The sequence below is a fragment of the Pristiophorus japonicus genome, unplaced genomic scaffold (assembly GCF_044704955.1).
Source record: "Pristiophorus japonicus isolate sPriJap1 unplaced genomic scaffold, sPriJap1.hap1 HAP1_SCAFFOLD_525, whole genome shotgun sequence".
Taxonomy (NCBI): Eukaryota; Metazoa; Chordata; class Chondrichthyes; family Pristiophoridae; genus Pristiophorus; species Pristiophorus japonicus.
The window spans coordinates 339,145-357,612 of record NW_027254432.1 but is presented as its reverse complement, the minus strand read 5'-3'; the positions used below and the strand labels follow the sequence as shown (position 1 = coordinate 357,612).

The 18,468-nt window shown below is 47.1% G+C and overlaps 1 long non-coding RNA gene across 1 annotated transcript; it reads right to left on the bottom strand.

The window, feature by feature from the left end:
- Positions 1-236: 236 nt before the first annotated feature.
- LOC139254046 (uncharacterized) lies at positions 237-13,331 on the bottom strand. The gene is made up of 4 exons (XR_011591990.1): positions 13,298-13,331; positions 9,500-9,645; positions 3,963-4,073; positions 237-351 (listed from the first exon to the last, which is right to left on the bottom strand). It is a non-coding gene; the product is annotated as an uncharacterized lncRNA (long non-coding RNA).
- Positions 13,332-18,468: the final 5,137 nt, after the last annotated feature.

Sequence of the window (18,468 nt, the reverse complement as noted above, 5' to 3'; positions counted from 1 at the left end):
GGGCCCACAGCACGCTGTGTACCTTACCCCACTGTGGGCCCACAGCACGCTGTGTACCTTACCCCACTGTGGGCCCACAGCACGCTGTGTACCTTACCCCACTGTGGGCCCACAGCACGCTGTGTACCTTACCCCACTGTGGGCCCACAGCACACTGTGTACCTTACCCCACTGTGGGCCCACAGCACGCTGTGTACCTTACCCCACTGTGGAAACCTGGCAGTTGACACACCAGCATTTCCACCTTGTTGCAGGTCACCAGGCCCCGACACATCAGCAAGCTCCCCAAGCCATTGCTCCCCTTCGCTGGCACCGTGAGCTTCAGCTCTCCAAGGGTGATGTCTTCAACCTCTGGGGTAGCACAGAAAGGTACCAGATTACAGGCAGGCACTGGGAACCGGGAATAATGGCAACTCCATCAACACACCCCACCAACAGCCCCCCATCAGCCCCCCCCAACCCATCAACACCCCCACCACCCCAACATCAACCCCCCGCACCCCATCAATCCCCCCCAACCCCAACATCAAACCCCGCACCCCATCAATCCCCCCACCACAACATCAACCCCCCGCACCCCATCAATCCCCCCCCACCCCAACATTAACCCCCCCGCACCCCATCAATCCCCCCCAGCCCAACATCAGCCCCCCGCACCCCATCAATCCCCCCCACCCCAACATCAACCCCCCGCACTCCAACAATCACCTCCCCACCCCAACAATCACCCCCCCCACCCCAACATTAACAGCCCCCACCCCAACATCAACCTCCGCCCCCAACCCATCATCACCCCCGCCGCCAACCCATCATCACCCCCCGCCCCCAACCCATCAACACCCCCCCACCCCACCCACAACCCCCCACCCCAACGTCAACCCCCCCACCTCATCATCACCCCCCCCGATCTTCAAGTAAAGGATCCTCTAGGAATCAGTGACCATAGCATGAGACACGAGACTCCCAAAGCAAGCGCTCTACTCGCAACTCCTACATGGCAAGCGAGCCCCAGGTGGGCAGAGGAAACGTTTCAAGAACATCCTCAAAGCCTCCTTGATAAAATGCAACATCCCCACCGACATATGGGAGTCCCTGGCCAAAGACCGCCCTAAGTGGAGGAAGAGCATCCGGGAGGGCACTGAGCACCTCGAGTCTCGTCGCCGAGAGTATGCAGAAACCAAGCACAGGCAATGGAAGGAGCGTGCGGCAAACCAGTCCCACCCTCACATACCCTCAACCACTGTCTGTCCCACCTGTGACAGAGACTGTAATTCCCATATTGGACTCTTCAGTCACCTGAGAACTCACTTTTAGAGTGGAAGCAAGTCTTCCTCGATTTCGAGGGACTGCCTATGATGATGATGAATTTCAAATTCAGTTGCAAGGTGAGAAAGTTGGATCTCAAATCAGTGTCCTAAGCTTAAACAAAGGAGACTACAAAGGTATGAGGGCAGAGTTGGCTAAAGTGGACTGGGAAAATAGATTAAAGTATGGGACGGTTGATGAGCAGTGGCAGACATTTAAGGAGATATTTCATAACTCGCAACAAAAATATATCCCAATGAGAAGGAAAGACTGTAGAAGGGATAACCATCCGTGGCTAATTAAGGAAATAAGGGATAGTATCAAATTGAAAACAAGGGCATACAATGTGGCCAAGACTAGTGGGAGGCCAGAGGATTGGGAAACTTTTAAAAGCTAGCAAAGAATGACTACAAAAATAATAAAGAGAGGGAAGATAGATTATGAAAGCAAACTAGCACAAAATATTAAAAACAGATAGTAAGAGTTTCTACAGGTACATAAAAAGGAAAAGAGTGGCTAAAGTAAATGTTGGTCCCCTGGAGGATGAGACTGGGGAATTAATAATGGGGAACAGGGAAATGGCAGAGACATTGAACAAATATTTTGTACTGGTCTTCGCGGTAGAGGACACTAAAAACATCCCAATAGTGGATAATCAAGGGGCTATTGCCGAGGTGGCGGGGGGGGGGGGCACTTAAAAAGTCACCATCACTAGAGATAAAGGGAGGAACTTAATACAATCACTAATGAAGTAGTACTTGGTAAACTAATGGGACTAAAGGCGGACAAGTCCCCTGGACCTGATGGCTGCACCTAGGGTCTTAAAAGAAGTGACTGCAGCGATAGTGGATGCATTGGTTATAATCTACCAACATTTCTAGGATTCTGGAAATGTAATGTCCCTATTTAAAAAAGGAGGGAGACAGAAAGCAGGGAACGATAGAAAGTTAGCCTAACATCTGTCTTTGGGAAAATGCTGGAGTCCATTATTAAGGAAGCAGTAGCAGGACATTTGGGAAAGCATGATTCAATCAAGCAGAGTCAGCATGGTTTTATGAAAGGAAGTCATGTTTGACAAATTTGCTGGAGTTGTTTGAGGATGTAACGAGGGGGAATCAGTGGATGTGGTGTATTTGGATTTCCAGAAGACATTCGATAAGGTTACTGTACAAGATAAAAGTTCACAGGGTTGGGGGTAATATATTAGCATGGATAGAGGATTGGCAAACTCACAGAAAACAGAGTTGGGATAAATGGGTCATTTTCTGGATGGCAAACAGTAACTAGTGGGGTGCCGCAAGGGTCCTCAACTATTTACAATCTATATTAACGACTTGGATGAAGTGACAGAGTGTAATGTAGCCTAGTTTGCTGATGATACAAAGATGGGTGGGAAAGGAAATTGTGAGGAGGACACAAAAAATCTGCAAAGCGATATAGACAGGCTAAGTGAGTGGGCAAACATTTGGCAGATGGAGTAGAATGTGGGAAAATGTGAGGTTATCCACTTTGGCAGAAAAAATAGAAAAGCAACTTATAATTTAAATGGAGAAAAATTGCAAAATGCTGCAGTACAGAGGGACCTGGGGGTCCTTGTGCATGAAACACAAAAAGTTAGTATGCAGGTACAGCAAGTGATCAGGAAGGCAAATGGAATGTTGGCCTTTATTGCAAGGGGGATAGAGTGTAAAAGCAGAGAAGTCCTGCTACAACTGTACAGGGTATTGGTGAGGCCACACCTGGAGTACTGCGTGCAGTTTTGGTCTCCGTATTTAAGGAAGGATATACTTGTATTGGAGGCTGTTCAGAGAAGGTTCACTAGACGAGGAGGTTGACTTATGAAGATAGGTTGGGCCTATACACATTGGAGTTCAGAAGAATGAGAGGTGATCTTATTGAAACATATAAGATCATGAGGGGGCTCGATAAGGTGGATGCAGAGAGGATATTTCCACTCATAGGGGTACTAAAACTAGGGGACATAGTCTCAGAATAAAGGGCCGCCCATTTAAAACTGAGATGAGGAGGAATTTCTTCTCTCTGAAGGTTGTAAATCTGTGGAATTCTCTGCCCCAGAGAGCTGTGGAGGCTGGGTCATTGAATATATTTAAGGCGGAGAGAGACAGATTTTTGAGCGATAAAGGAATAAAGGCTTATGGGGAGTGGGCAGGGAAGTGGCGCTGAGTCCATGATCGGATCAGCCATGATCTTATTGAATGGCGGAGCAGGCTCGAGGGGCCAAATGGCCGACTCCTGCTCCTATTTCTTATGTTCTTAATCTACAGGATGCAGTGCAGCAACACGCCAAGGCTTCTTCGACAGCACCTCCCAAACCCATGACCTCTACCATCTAGGACAAGGGCAGCAGGTGCATGTGAACACCGTTGTGTTCATTCCCCCTCCAAGTCATACACCATTCTGACTTGGAAATATATCGCCGTTCCTTCATCATCACTGGGTCAAAATTCTGGAACACCCTCCCCAACAGCACTGTGGGAGCACCTTCACCACACGGACTGCAGCGGTTCAAGGCAGCGGCTCACCACCACCTTCTCGAGGGCAATTCAGGATGGCCAATAAATACCGGCCTTGCCAGACTGAATAACAAAAAACTGGGCTGCACCTGCAAACTCACTGTAATCATAGAGATGACTCACCCGTCCTATGATGACTTGGAACAGAAATCCTACAATCCTTTGCAGAGCTTGCTTCCTATGCTGCCCTCTCCATACGATAGGTCCAATACTCTCAGGCACTGCTTGGAAGATCTGAAGACAGATCGAGGAGGCCAGAAAAGGACATGCAAATATACACAAAGTGAGGTCCGAATGCTTTTGACATTACACCAAACTCAAGTTGATTTTTATTGACTTCAGAAAACGCCCAGAGAATACTAGAGCCAGGCAGAGAGTTTTAGACCCGCAGACACCACTCGGACCGGGGCAGACAGCACTGGGGCTGGGCAGAGAGAACCTCAAGGGTAATAATCTCTGGATAACTATCTGAGTCACGAGCAAATTGGCATAGGGTCAAGCAGATCATAGAGTTAAATGCATGGCTCAAAGAGAGGTATGGGAGGAAGGGGTTTTAATTTATGGGACACTGGCACCAGTACTGGGGAAAGAGGAAGCTGTTCTATCAGGACGGGCTTCACTTAAACCGGGCTGGGACCAGCATCCTGGCGAATTGAATAACTAGGGCTGTAGATAGGGCTTTAAACTAAAAAATGGGGCAGTCAGGTGAGGGGAAAATTAGATATCTAAACAATAAGGTCAGGCAATAGAGCATTGTAGCGATTTGGGTAAAAACAAGCAGAGTTTGACGGGAAGGGACAGAGAGTTTAATGGTAGCAGTGCAGCAGAGAATAAGGTCAAAGCAGGGAATAATGGTGACAAAATTTAAATTAAAGGCTCTTGATCTGAATGCACGAAGCATTCGCAACAAGATAGACAAACCAGTGGCACAAAGAGATAAATGGGTTTGATCTAATCGCCATTACAGAGACGTGGGTGCAAGGTGACCAAGGTTGGGAACTAAATGTTCAAGGGTATTTGACATTTCAAAAAGATAAAGGGGGGAATGACATAAGAACATAAGAATTAGGAACAGGAGTAGGCCATCTAGCCCCTCGAGCCCACTCCGCCATTCAATAAGATCATGGCTGATCTGGCCGTGGACTCAGCTCACTTACCCGCCCGTTCCCCGTAACCCTTAATTCCCTTATTGGTTAAAAATCTATCTATCTGTGACTTGAATACATTCAATGAGCTAGCCTCACCTGCTTCCTTGGGCAGAGAATTCCACAGGTTCACAACCCTCCGGGAGAAGAAATTCCTTCTCAACTCGGTTTTAAATTGGCTCCCCTGTATTTTGAGGTTGTGCCCCCTCGTTCTAGTCTCCCTGACCAGTGGAAACAACCTCTCTGCCTCTATCTTGTCTATCCCTTTCATTATTTTACATGTTCCTATAAGATCACCCCTCATCCTTCTGAACTCCAACGAGTAAAGACCCAGTCTACTCAATCTATCATCATAAGGTAACCCCCCTCATCTCCGGAATCAGCCTAGTGAATCGTCTCTGTACCCCCTCCAAAGCTAGTATATCCTTCCTTAAGTAAGGTGACCAAAACTGCACACAGTACTCCAGGTGCGGCCTCACCAATACCCTATACAGTTGCAGAAGGACCTCCCTGCTTTTGTACTCCATCCCTCTCGCATGAAGGCCAACATTCCATTCGCCTTCCTGATTACCTGCTGCACCTGCAAATGAACTTTTTGGGATTCATGCACAAGGACCCCCAGGTCCCTCTGCACCTCAGCATGTTGTAATTTCTCCCCATTCAAATAATATTCCCTTTTACTGTTTTTTTTCCCCAAGGTGGATGACCTCACACTTTCCGACATTGTATTCCATCTGCCAAACTTTAGCCCATTCGCTTAACCTATCTAAATCTCTTTGCAGCCTCTCTGTGTCCTCTACACAACCCGCTTTCCCACTAATCTTTGTGTCATCTGCAAATTTTGTTACACTACACTCTGTCCCCTCTTCCAGGTCATCTATGTATATTGTAAACAGTTGTGGTCCCAGCACCGATCCCTGTGGCACACCACTAATCATCGATTTCCAACCCGAAAAGGACCCGTTTATCCCGACTCTCTGCTTTCTGTTCGCCAGCCAATTCTCTATCCATGCTAATACATTTCCTCTGACTCCGCGTACCCTTATCTTCTGCAGTAACCTTTTGTGTGGTACCTTATCGAATGCCTTTTGAAAATCTAAATACACCACATCCATCGGTACACCTCTATCCACCATGCTCGTTATATCCTCAAAGAATTCCAGTAAATTAATTAAACATGATTTCCCCTTCATGAATCCATGCTGCATCTGCTTGATTGCACTATTCCTATCTAGATGTCCCGCTATTTCTTCCTTAATGATAGTTAAAAGCATTTTCCCCACTACAGATGTTAAACTAACCGGCCTATAGTTACCTGCCTTTTGTCTGCCCCCTTTTTTTAAACAGAGGCGTGACATTAGCTGCTTTCCAATCCGCTGGTACCTCCCCAGAGTCCAGAGACTTTTGGTAGATTATAACGAATGCATCTGCTATAACTTCCACCATCTCTTTTAATACCCTGGGATGCATTTCATCAGGACCAGGGGACTTGTCTACCTTGAGTCCCATTAGCCTGTCCAGCACTACCCCCTAGTAGTGATAGTGATTGTCTCAAGGTCCTCCCTTCCCACATTCCTGTGACCAGCAATTTTTGGCATGGTTTTTGTGTCTTCCACTGTGAAGACCGAAACAAAATAATTGTTTAAGGTCTCAGCCATTTCCACATTTCCAATTATTAAATCCCCTTTCTCATCTTCTAAGGAACCAACATTTACTTTAGTCACTCTTTTCCGTTTTATATATCTGTAAAAGCTTTTACTATCCGTTTTTATGTTTTGCGCAAGTTTACCTTCGTAATCTATCTTTCCTTTCTTTATTGCTTTCTTAGTCATTCTTTGCTGTCATTTAAAATTTTCCCAATCTTCTATTTTCCCACTAACCTTGGCCACCTTATACGCATTGGTCTTTAATTTGATACTCTCCTTTATTTCCTTGGTTATCCACAGCTGGTTATCCCTTCTCTTACTGCCCTTCTTTTTCACTGGAATATATTTTTGTTGAGCACTATGAAAGAGCTCCTTAAAAGTCCTCCACTGTTCCTCAATTGTGCCACCGTTTAGTCTGTGTTTCCAGTCTACTTTAGCCAACTCTGCCCTCATCCCACTGTAGTCCCCTTTGTTTAAGCATAGTACGCTTGTTTGAGACACTACTTCCTCATCCTCAATCTGTATTACAAATTCAACCATACTGTGATCACTCATTCCGAGAGAATCTTTTACTAGTAGATCGTTTATTATTCCTGTCTCATTACACAGGACCACATCTAAGATAGCTTGCTCCCTTGTAGGTTCTGTAACATACTGTTCTAAAAAAACAATCCCGTATGCATTCTATGAATTCCTCCTCCAGACATAATGACCTCGGAGAGAAAGGATCTCGGCTCAGAAGATCAGGAAGTAGAATCAGTGTGGGTGGAGATAAGGAATAACAAGGGGCAGAAAACACTGGTGGGAGCAGTATATCGGCCCCCTAACAGTAGCTATACCGTTGGACAGAATATTAATCAAAAAAAAAGTAGGAGCTTGTAACAAAGGTAATGCAATAATCAGTGGGACTTTAATATTCATATAGACTGGACAAACCAAATTGGTAAAGGAAGTCTGGAGGACGAGTTCATAGAATGTATTCGGGACAGTTTCCTAAAACAATACGTCATGGAACCAACCAGGGAACAGGCTATTCTAGATCTTGTATTGTGCAATGAGACAGGGTTAATTACAATCTTATAGTAAAGGATCCTCTGGGGCAGAGTGATCATAATATGATAAACTTAATGTGAAATTCTGAGAGTGACTTGCCTAAGTCCAAACCTAGAATCTTAAACTTAAATAAAGCCAATTACACAGGTATGAGGGCGAGTTGGCTCGGGTAGATTGGAAATTAGATTAAAAGGTATGGTGGTAGATGAGGAGTGGCTAGCATTTAAAGAAATATTTCATAATTCTCAACAAAAATATATTCCATTGAGAAACAAAATCTCCACGGGAAAAGTGATCCATCCTTGGCTAACTAAAGAAGTTAAGGTTAGCATAAGATTGAAATAAGTTTATAATGTTGCGAGGATTGGGAGAGTTTCAGAAACCAGCAATGGGTGACCAAAACATTGATAAAAAGGGGAAAAATAGACCATGAGGGAAAACTAGCAAGAATATAAAAACAGATTCTAAGAGCTTCTACAAGTATGTAAAAAGCAAAAGTAAACATTGATCCCTTAGAGGCTGAGGCAGGAGAAATTATTATGGGGAATAAGGAAATGGCAGAAACGTTAAACAAATATTTTGTATTGGCCTTCACAGTAGAAGACGCAAAAAGTAGACCTAAAATGGTGGAGAACCAAGGGACTAATGAGGGTGAGGAACCTAAGGTAATGAATATAAGTACAGAAAAAATACTAGAGAAACTAATGGGACTAAAAGCCGACAAATCCCCTGGACCTGACGGCCTACATCCTCGGGTTCGAAAAGAGTTGGCTGCAGAGATAGTGGATGCAAAGATTTTCATCTTTCAAAATTCCCTAGATTCTAGAACAGTCCCAGCAGATTGGAAGGTAATAAATGTAACACCGCAATTCAAGCAAGGAGGGAGAGAGAAAACAGGGAACTACAGGCCAGTTAGCCTGACATTAGTCGTCGGGGAAAATGCGAGAATCCATTGATAAGGAAGTGGTATCAGGGAACTTAGAAAATCATAACATGGTTAGGCAGAGTAAACATGGTTTTATGAAAGGGAAATCATGTTTGACAAATTTATTAGAATATTTTAAGGATGTAACTCGCAGTGTAGATAGAGGGGAACCAGTGAATTTGGATTTTCAAAAGGCACTCGTTAAGATGCCACATAAAAGGTTATTACACAAGATAAGGGCTCATGGGATTGGGGGTAATGTATTAGCATGGATAAAGGATTGGTTAACGGACAGAAAACAGAGAGTAGGGAACGGGTCTTTTTCAGGTTGGCAGGCTGTAACTAGTGGGGTACCGCAGGGATCAGTGCTGGGGCCTCAACTATTTACAATCTATATTAATGGCCGAGATGAAGTGACCCTGAGGAAATGGGGACATACCTGGTGGTGGTGGTGAGTTAGCTTCAGCCAGCAATGCATCATGGGTTGGTTGCATGGAATGGCCTGTTCCTGTGAGTCAATAGAGGAGTCAGCCAGTCACAGGGGGTTGGGATATTTGGCACTGTAATGGGCAGGATGGGCCAGGCCAGACTGGCAGTGTGTAGAATACCAGTGCTTGGTGCCGGTCTGAACTGATTAAACTCCAGCATACATTGGGGAGGGGTCTAACCTGAGCTGAAACTCTGGGCTCGGAAGTGTCACCATGGAGTGGGGATAGTGTGCACTCCGCCTCAGGCACACAGCAACCCTCCCTGGGGACTTTCTCCCTCTGTTAATTTGTTGACCCCCTCACCATGAGGATAGGTCTCTACATGTGACAGACAGACAGAACATCAGCCAATCAAAACATAGCAAATACTGCATCAAAGAGGATAACCAATGGAGTGCCTCACCTTGACAGTCAGCTGAGCCCAGTCTCTGTCGCCCACGTTCTCTGACCCCAGCACGTGACTAAAGGTGTCAGACACTCTGTTTAACAACAACTCCAGGCGATCAGTCCACGTACACCGCTCCACATGGTTTTCCACACAGGAACTCACTGAAAGACAGTCAAAAGCCCAGAGTTACCCCCAGTTACAGCCAATCACCCCTCCCCATCCCGAGGGTCAGCAGTTCAGTCTGATAATAATTAGCCACAATTTTAGAACTCCTGGAAGGACTGCATTATTGGAGCCAATAGTGACAAAACCCCATGAGGGTCTGATAACTAAACCCCTTGGAATCCAGCTCAGATATGCAGCAAACCTGCTAAAAAGCCAAGATCGCAACAAAGTGGCCATCCAGCAGCTGAGGAAGCCGATGAAGATCTAATTCACAGGGTGGGGGCACAATGGAGGGCAGGCCAGGTTTGGGGGGGCACTGGGTCAGACATTCCACTTACACCGCAGGCATTGGGTTTGGCAGAGTCTCCGCTGGCTGAAGTCTCGAGTGCTCCACACCATAATCAGTGTCAGGCACTTTCAATCCATTTCCTGCAGAAACTCGTAAAGGATGGCAAAGTTGGAAAAGGGAACAGGTTACCCTTGGGCAGTGGAGCAAGGTTAAAATAGGGATCATTCTCTGCATGTAACCTCCCCTGAGAGAGTTTGATGGGACAGTGTAGAGGGAGCTTTACTGTGTATCTAACCCATGCTGTACCTGCCTGGGAGTGTTTGATGGGGACAGTGCAACATAGAAAATATGTGCAGGAGTAGGCCATTCGGCCCTTCAAGCCTGCACCACCATTCAATATGATCATGGCGGATCATGCAACTTCAGTACCCCTTTCCTGCTTTCTCTCCAAACCCTTTGATCTCTTTAGCTGGAAGGACCACATCTAACTCCGTTTTGAATATATCTAACGAACTGGCCTCAACAACTTCTGTGGTAGAGAATTCCACAGGTTCACAATTCGCTGAGTGAAGAAGTTTCTCCTCATCTCGGTCCTAAATGGCTTACTCCTTATCCTTAGACTGTGTCTCTTGGTTCTGGACTTCCCCAACATCGGGAACATTCTTCCTGCATCTAACCTGTCCAATTCCGTCAGAATTTTACATGTTTCTATGAGATCCCCTCTCATTCTTCTAAATTCCAATGAATATAAGCCTAGTCGATCCAATCTTTCTTCATATGTCAGTCCTGCCATCCCGGGAATCAGTCTGGTAAACCTTCGCTGCACTCCCTCAATAGCAAGAATGTCCTTCCTCAGATTAGACGACCAAAACTGAACACAATATTCAAGGTGTGGCCTCACTAAGGCCCTGCACAACTGCAGTAAGACCTCCCTGCTCCTATGCTCAAATCCTCTCGCTATGAAGGTCATTTGCCTTCTTCACCACCTGCTGTACCTGCATGCTAACTTTCAATGACTGATGTACCATGACACCCAGGTCGCGTTGCACCTCCCCTTTTCCTAATCTGTCACCATTCAGATAATATTCTGCCTCCGTTTTTGCCCCCAAAGTGGATAACCTCACATTTATCCACATTATACTGTATCTGCCATGCATTTGCCCACTCACCTAACCTGTCCAAGTCACCCTGCAGCCTCTTAGCACCCTCCTCACAGCTCACACTGCCACCCAGCTTAGTGTCATCCGCAAACTTGGAGATATTACATTCAATTCCTTCATCTAAATCATTCATGTATATTTTAAGTAGCTGGGGTCCCAGCACTGAACCTTGCGGTACTCCACGAGTCACTGCCTGCCATTCTGAAAAGGACCCGTTTATTCCTAATCTTTGCTTCTTGTCTGCCAACCAGTTCTCTATCCACGTCAGTACATTACCCCCAATACCATGTGCTTTAATTTTGCACACCTATCTCTTGTGTGGGACCTTTTGAAAGTCCAAATACACCACATCCACTGGTTCTCCCTTGTCCACTCTACTAGTTACATCCTCAAAAATTTCTAGAAGATTTGTCAAGCATGATTTCCCTTTCATAAATCCATGCTGACTTGGACCGATCCTGTCACTGCTTTCCAAATGTGCTGCTATTACGTCTTTAATAATTGATTCCAACATTTTCCCCACTACTGATGTCAGGTCGAGAATTACCTGTTTTCTCTCTTCCTCCTTTTTTAAAAAGCGGGGTTACATGAGCTACCCTCCAGTCCATAGGAACTGATCCCGAGTCGATAGAATATTAGAAAATGACCACCAATGCATCCACTATTTTTAGGGCCACTTCCTCAAGTACTCTGGGACGCAGACTATCAGGCTCCGGGGATTTATCGGCCTTCAATCCTATCAATTTCCCTAACACAATTTCCCGCCTAATAAGGATTTCCTTCAGTTCCTCCTTCTCGCTAGACCCTCGGTCCCCTAGTATTTCCAGAAGGTTATTTCTATCTTCCTTAGTGAAGACAGAACCAAAGTATTTGTTCAATTGGTCTGCCATTTCTTTGTTCCCCATTATAAATTCACCTGATTCTGATTGCAAGGGACCTACGTTTGTCTTCACTAATCTTGTTCTCTTCACAGATCTATAGAAGCTTTGGCAGACAGTTTTTATGTTCCCGGCAAGCTTCCTCTCATACTCTATTTTCCCCCTCCTAATTAAACCCTTTGTCCTCCTCTGCTGAATTCTAAATTTCTCCCAGTCCTCAGGTTTGCTGCTTTTTCTGGCCAATTTATATGCCTCTTCCTTGGATTTAACACTATCCCTAATTTCCCTTGTTCACCACGGTTGAGCCACCTTCCTGTTTTATGTTTATGCCAGACAGGGATATACAATTGTTGATCCATGTGATCTTTAAATGTCTGCTATTGCCTATCCACTGTCAACCCTTTAAGTATCATTCTCCAGTCTCTCCGAGCCAATTCACGTCTCATACTATCGAAGTTACCTTTCTTTAAGTTTAGGACCCTAGTCTCTGAATTAACTGTGTCACTCTCCATCTTAATGAAGAATTCTACCATATTATGGTCACTCTTTCCCAAGGGGCCTCGCACAACAAGATTGCCAATTAATCCTCTCTCGTTACACAAGATCCAGTCTGGGATGGCCGGCTCTCCAGTTGATTCCTCGACATATTGGTCTAGAAAACCATCCCTAATACACTCCAGGAAATCCTGTAGAGGGAGCTTTACTCTGTATCTAACCCGTGTTGTACCTGCCCTGGGAGTTTTTGATGGGCCAGTGTAGAGGGAGCTTTACTCTGTATCTAACCCCATGCTGTACCTGCCCTGGGACAGTGTAGAGGGAGCCAGTCTGTGACAGGTTGATAAAAGAGTTGCAACTGACACAGCTGGTGCAGATCGCAGGAAATTACAGTTAACTCCTGCGGCAGAGGCCAAACACAGGCATCTGTCAGTGCGGCCATGGCTCGTGACATGAACTTGCTGAATTGCCGTGATCTGCAGCAGCACAGAGGCACACTTCTTGGCAGGTTTTAGGAGCTGCTGCCAGATTCGCCAGTTCCAATTCTGCCCACACCTGGTGGGATCTTTCAATGGACGAGGGCCGAGAGTGTGTGGTGGACATGCTACAGAGGGAGCCATGGGGCAAGAGCACTGACTGGGGGGAGCACATGGAGAATAGGGACACGCGAAGGTCTGAGGAGGGTTGGTGGCTGGAGCTGGAGGGGTACACGTGAATCAAGGGGAGATGTGCAGAGCGGGAAAGCAGTGCAATCGAGGGGCCCAGTCCAGGGTCAGCCTGTGATCGAGCCCTGACTAGAAACACAGCTTTACACACAGTCACATACCTGTCTGCAGTTCATTCACTGACAGCGCCTGAAACACAATGAAGAGGAGTGAGGAGACGGCAGCAGGGAGTGTCCACTAAACACAGCAATATACTCAACAAGCTCCTCGCTGCTGAACAGTACACGAAGGCCTCGCAAAGCAGTCTATATTTGGAGAGATTCCACACATACCACACTCAAAGTTACACACACACATGGATGCACAGACACTTGGAAAGATACATACACACAGATATACACGCACAGACGCACGCACGTGCACACATGGATTTGCATGCACCAATACCTGCGTGCAGATATGCACACTTACACACACAGATAAACATAGACAAACCATTTTCTCCCCTCCTTTCCCACAGCAGCTGCGACACTTCCTGCCCCATGGTCCGCTTTGAACCCTTGTCCACTGGCTGTTTCTCGATACCTGGATCAGCTTTAATACGATGGCCAACCATCGCATGTTGCCTTCCTGCCTGAGGCTGAGCCCGGCACAGCCAGCAGTGCGGTCACCATCAGAATCACAGGGAGCCAACCAGTGACATCACAGGTGTCAGAGGGCAGACAACACACGAGCACAAAGTGGCACTGACGTCGGACACTGTGCCAGAATGAATGGCCCCCCCCGAATTAGTCTGTGCTGTATAACTCGTGCTCGAATGCAACGTACCCCCGGCATCTCCAACAGGTAACTCTGCATCTTCTCAATCACCCCAATCCTCCTCCAATCATCTGCAAATCAACATCAAAACACGAGCATTAGCAGACCAAACAGGAAATGTCAATCTTCGGTGGCCAAAGAGTTTCTGGTGGTGATGTGGGCAGAGCGACCGGTGGCGATGTGGGCAGAAGAGAGTTGGGGCGATGACGCAGCTCTGCTTGACTGCCTCACAGTCGACAAGATCCCCGCTGGCGTGGAACTAAACTACAGAGCCAGTGGGAACCTGTTCAACCTTCGCCAGGCCAGGTCCAAGACCATCCCAACCTCTGTCGTCGAGCTACAGTACACGGACGATGCCTGCATCTGCAGACATAGAGGCCGAACTCCAGGTCCTAGTCGACGTATTTACTGAGGCCTACGAAAGCATGGGCCTTACGCTAAACATCCGTAAGACAAAGGTCCTCCACCAGCCTGTCCTCGCCGCACAGCACTGCCCCCCGGTCATCAAGATCCACGGCGCGGCCCTGGACAACGTGGACTACTTCCCTTATCTTGGGAGTCTCCTTATCAACAAGAGCAGGCATTGACGACGAGATCCAACACCTCCTCCAGTGCGCCAGTGCAGCCTTCGGCCGCCTGAGGAAAAGAGTGTTTGATGACCAGGCCTTCAAAACTGTCACCAAGCTCATGGTCTACAGGGCTAAAGTAATACCCGCCCTCCTGTACAGCTCAGAGTCATGGATCATGTACAGTAGACACCTCAAGTCGTTGGAGAAATACCACCAACAATGTCTTCACAAAATCCTACAAATCCCCTGGGAGGAGAGACGCATCAACACCACTAGCGTCCTCGACCAGGCCAACATCCCCAGCATTGAGGCACTGACCACAATTGATCAGTTCCACTGGGCAGGCCACATTGTTCGCAAGCCAGACACGAGACTCCCAAAGCAAGTGCTCTACTCGGAACTCCTTCATGGTAAATGAGCCAAAGGTGGACAGAGGAAAAGTAACAAGGACACCCTCAAAGCCTCCCTGATAAAGGTGCAACATCCCCACTGACACTTGGGAGCCCCTGACCAAAGACCACCCTAAGTGGAGGAAGTGCATCCGGGAGGGCTCTGAGCACCTTGAGTCTCATCATCGTGATGATGCAGAAACCAAGTGCAGGCAGCGGAAGGAGCGTGCAGCAAACCAGTCCCACCCTTCCCTTCCCTCAATGGCTATCTGTCCCACCTGTGACCGGGTCTGTGATTCTCATATTGGACTGTTCAGTCACCTAAGGACTCATGTTAAGAATGGAAGCAAGTCTTCCTCAATTTTGAGGGACTGCCTATGATGATGATGTGGGCAGAGTGACCAGTGATGTGAACAGTGAGGAAATGCTGGAATCTATTATTAAGGACGTGGTAACAGGGCACTTAGAAAATCATAATAGGATTGAATAGAGTCAATACGGATTTATGAAAAGGAAATCGTGTTTGACAAATGTGTTAGTGTTTTTTAAGGTTGTAACTAGCAGGGTTGATCCGAGGGAACCAGTGGATGTGGTATATTTGGAGTTTCTGAAGGCATTCGATAAGGTGCCACAGAGGAGGTTATTATACAAAATGAGGGCTCATGGGATTGGGGGTAATATACCAGCATAGATTGAGGATTGGTTAACAGTCAGAAAATAGAGAGTAGGAATAAATGGGTCATTTCCAGGTTGGCAGGCTGTAACTAGTGGGGTACCGCAAGGATCAGTGTTTGGGCCCCAGCTATTTACAATCTATATCACTGATTTAGATGAGGGGACCAAATGTAATATATCCAAGTTTGCTGATGATATAAAGCTTGGTGGGAATGCAAGTTGTGAGGAGGATGGAAAGAGGCTTCAAGGGATATAGACAGGTTAAGTGAGTGGACAAGAACATGGCACATGGAATATAATGTGGAGAAATGTGAAGTTATCCACTTTGGTCGGAAAAATAGATACGCAGAGTATATTTTTAAATGGTGAGAGATTGGGAAATGTTGGTGTTCAGAGGGAACTGGGTGTCCTTGTCCACGAATCACTGAAAGTTAACATCAGGTACAGCAAATGGTATGTTACAAGAGGATTTAAGTACAAGAGTAAAGATGTCTTCCTGCAATTATATAGGGCCCTGGTGAGACCATGCCTGGAGTATTGTGTACAGTTTTTGTTATGTCTCAAATAAAGCAATGTGACTGAGTACTGTAGAACTGAGTAAATGTGACCTTAGTCCCTTTATTCTGACTCCAGAGTGCTGGCACATCATGGGAGGCCTGCTTATATACAGTGCTCCTAAGGGATGCTGGGATCCCTTGGGACTCCAACAGATGCGCCCTCTGGTGGTGGTAGAATGCTGGTTACAAGGTGTTGCATACATAATAGTTTGGGTCTCCTTACCCAAGGAAGGATATACTTGCCATAGAGGGAGTGCAACGAAGGTTCACCGGACTTATTCCTGGGATGGGGGGGGATTGTCCTATGAGGAGAGATTGAGTAGACCAGGCCGATATTCTCTAGAGTTTAGAAGAATGACAGGTGATCTCATTGAAACATACAAAATTCTTACAGGGCTTGACCGGGTAGATGCAGGGAGGTTATTTCCCCCGGGCTGGGGAGTCTAGAACCAGGGGGCACAGTCTCAGAGTAAGGGGTCAGCCATTTGGACTGAGATGAGGAGAAACTTCTTCACTCAGAGGGTGGTGAATCTTCGGAATTCTCTGCCCCAGAGAGCGTGGATGCGCAGTCGTTGAGTTTATTCAAGACAGAGATCGATAGATTTTTGGATATTAAGGGAATCAAGGGATATGGGGACAGTGCAGAAAAGTGGAGTAAGCCATGATCTTATTGAATGGCGGAGCAGACTCGAGGGGCGGAATGGTCTAGTCCTGCTCCCAATTATTATGTTCTTGTGTAAGTCTTGTGTGGGACAATGGCGAACTATCTGATTCCCAGCAGTCATCTCTGACAGCACATCTGAAATGGTTCCAATCGCTTGATGCCTTGCTTATGTGGCATCAAGGTTTAAATCCATACAAATGTGCAGGTGCAGGTCTACTCGATGGGCGACATAATTTTCATCTTTAGACTGCAGCACCTGTGCTGGAGCTGCTCGTACTCAGCATGTGCCACTCCCTGCACCAGTAGCCCAAGGGCGATGCCTTAGCTGAAACCTTGCCAAGGATTCTCGGAGATTGCCTGCATCCTGAGAGAGAGTGACAGAGATGCGGTGGAGAGTCCAGTGCACTGCACGGCAGAGCACATCCCTGCCGTACTCCAGGTGTGGTGTAGCAGCTCTCAAACTCATGAACTCGGGCTGTGGGAGGTATGGGGGGGGGAAGAGGGGGAACCCGTGAACTTGGGCTGTGGAACCCATGAACTCGGGCTGAGGAGGTGGGGGGGCGGGAACCCGTGAACTCAGGCTGCAGGAGGTCAGGAGGTGGGGGGGCGGGAACCCGTGAACTCAGGCTGCAGGAGGTGGGGGAGGGGAGAAAAGGGGGGTGAGGGGAGACCCGTGAGCTCGGGCTGTGGGAGGTGGGGGGGGGGGGGTCTGAGAAGGCTCGTGAACTCGGGCTGGGGTGGGGGTGGGGGGTAAGGAACTTGGGCTGGGATGGGGGAGCTCTATCCTGTCTGGGCTCTGATGTCAGAATGGCTCAAATTGCACTTTGCAAAGTCAGTCCGAACTTGAGCTGGACGGTTCTAATTACACCTTCCAGAGAACGTTCTAGGTGTGTCTTATTCTCCAAGGGCTCATGCGATCATGGAGAGCCTATCAGAGACAATCAGAGCATTTTGCTATTGCAGATAGCTACCGAGGCCCGTCTGCTCCCTCAGGTGACGCAAAAGATTCCACGGCACTATCTTGAAGAAGAGTGGGGGAGTTATCCCTGGTGTCCTGGTCAATATTTATCCCTCAATCAACATAACAAAAAACAAATTATCTGGTCATTATCACATTGCTGTTTGTGGGAGCTTGCTGTGCACAAACTGGCTGCTGTCTTTCCTACATTACAACAGTGACTACACTTCAAAAGTACTTCATTGGCTGTAAAGTGCTTTGAGAAATCCGGTGGTCATATAAATCCAAGTCTTTCTTTCTTTTACTCCCAATGCTATTAGGGAGGGAGTTCCAAGATTGTGACCCAGCGACGATGAAGGAACGGCAATATATTTCCAAGTCAGGATGGTGTGTGACTGGGAGGGGAACGTGGAGGTGGTGGTGTTCCCATGCGCCTGCTGCCCTTGTCCTTCTAGGTGGTAGAGGTTGCGGGTTTGGGAGGTGCTGCCGAAGAAGCCTTGGCGAGTTGCTGCAGTGCATCTTGTAGATGGGACACACTGCAGCCACGGTGTGCCGGTGGTGGAGGGAGTGAATGTTGAAGGTGGTGGATGGGGTGCTAATCAAGCGGGCTGCTTTGTCCTGGATGGTGTCGAACTTTTTGAGTGTTGTTGGAACTTCACTCATCCAGGCAAGTGGAGAGTGTTCCATCACACTCCTGACTT